The sequence below is a fragment of the Cervus elaphus genome, chromosome 15 (assembly GCF_910594005.1).
Source record: "Cervus elaphus chromosome 15, mCerEla1.1, whole genome shotgun sequence".
NCBI classification, from domain to species: domain Eukaryota; kingdom Metazoa; phylum Chordata; class Mammalia; order Artiodactyla; family Cervidae; genus Cervus; species Cervus elaphus.
This window is the reverse complement of record NC_057829.1, coordinates 38,705,201-38,707,030: the sequence shown is the minus strand read 5'-3', so window position 1 is coordinate 38,707,030 and position 1,830 is coordinate 38,705,201.

The window sequence follows — 1,830 nt, the reverse complement described above, 5'->3', positions numbered from 1 at the left end:
ACTTACACTCTTACCCTTTCTTTCTAAGTCGTGAAAGTTGCGTTTGGAGGCACTTCATTTAACTTGGAGAAACATCATGTAGTAAAGGATGTATTCTTCACCATAAAAAAAGCCCTGTATCAATGTTTGTAGTCTGCATGTTTGTATTTGAGCACTGGGTGGAAGTCTTATGATCAGTGCGGCCCACTGAGTCTTGCATTTGAATGGGAGCAGAGGCAGTACTGAAGTTGATAGAAGGGATGATGGGGAAATAAGCCCCCAAGGCCTCCATCTTACCCCCTCACAGTATCCGAAGGGCCAGAGGAAGGATGGCAATTACTCTCTTTGGCAATCCAATTGTCTGTCTTTGGCAAATGATAGGATGAAGAGTGGAAGGCACAAATAATACCTTTCCTACTGCCCAGGTATAAAGAGCTATTTATGATCCCTGCTGTTTCTTAGGTTTGGCTTTTATTTTTTCTCTGCACTAAAGATTAAACCTTACTGGAGGTTTGTAATAGAAGAAGGGGATGCTATAAAAAACAAAAATACTTGTAGACATCTGCAAACAACTTTGTATTTGTCCGCTTCAAAGGAATCTCCTGGAGAGATTGTACACATATCTAAATAGCTTTGCTGTATCACAGACTTTTAGAGCTGCATTTTTAAAAAAATCATTTTTCAAACCTTCTTTAATACGGTTCATTCATCCATTCCTTTAAAAAATACATGTCAAATTCCTGTTACTTGTTAAGTACAGTGCTAGAACTTGAGAAATAATAATGAGCAAGTTGATCCTAGCTCCTCCAAGATTTTTACCAGTTATTTGGGGACCATCAGTTCAGTTCAGTTATTCAGTCGTGTCCAACTCTTTGCGACCCCATGAACCAACAGCATGCCAGGCCTCCCTGTCCATCACCAACTCCTGGAATTTACCCAAACTCATGTCCATCAAGTTGGTGATGCCATCCAACCATCTCATCCTCTGTCATCCCCTTCTCCTCCTGCCCTCAATCTTTCCCAGCATCAGGGTCTTCTCAAATGAGTCAGCTCTTCGCATCAGGTGGCCAAACATCAACATCAGTCCTTCCAATGAACACCCAGGACTGATCTCCTTTAGGATGAACTGGTTGGATCTCCTTGCAGTCCAAGGGACTCTCAAGAGTCTTCTCCAACACCACAGTTCAAAAGCATCACTTCTTCAGTGCTCAGCTTCCTTTATAGTCTAATTCTCACATCCATACCTGACTACTGGAAAAACCATAGCCTTGACTAGATGGACCTTTGTTGACAAAGTAATGTCTCTGCTTTTTAATATGCTGTCTAGGTTGGTCATAACTTTCCTTCCAAGGAGTAGGCATCTTTTAATTTCATGGCTGCAGTCACCATCTGCAGTGATTTTGGAGCCCCCCAAAATAAAGTCAGCCATTGTTTCCACTGTTTCCCCATCTATTTGCCATGAAGTGATGGGACAGGATGCCATGATCTTAGTTATCTGAATGTTGAGCTTTAAGCCAACCTTTTCACTCTCTTGTTTCACTTTCATCAAGAGGCTCTTTAGTTCTTCTTCACTTTCTGCCATAAGGGTGGTGTCATCTGCATATCTGAGGTTATTTATATTTCTCCCGGCAATCTTGATTCCAATCTTGTGCTTCCTCCAGCCCAGTGTTTCTCATGATGTACTCTGCATATAAGTTGAATAAGCAGGGTGACAATATACAGCCTTGACGTATGCCTTTTCCTATTTGGAACCAGCCTGTTGTTCCATGTCCACTTCTAACTGTTGCTTCCTGACCTGCATACAGGTTTCTCAAGAGGCAGGTCGGATGGTCTGGTATTCCCATCTCTTGA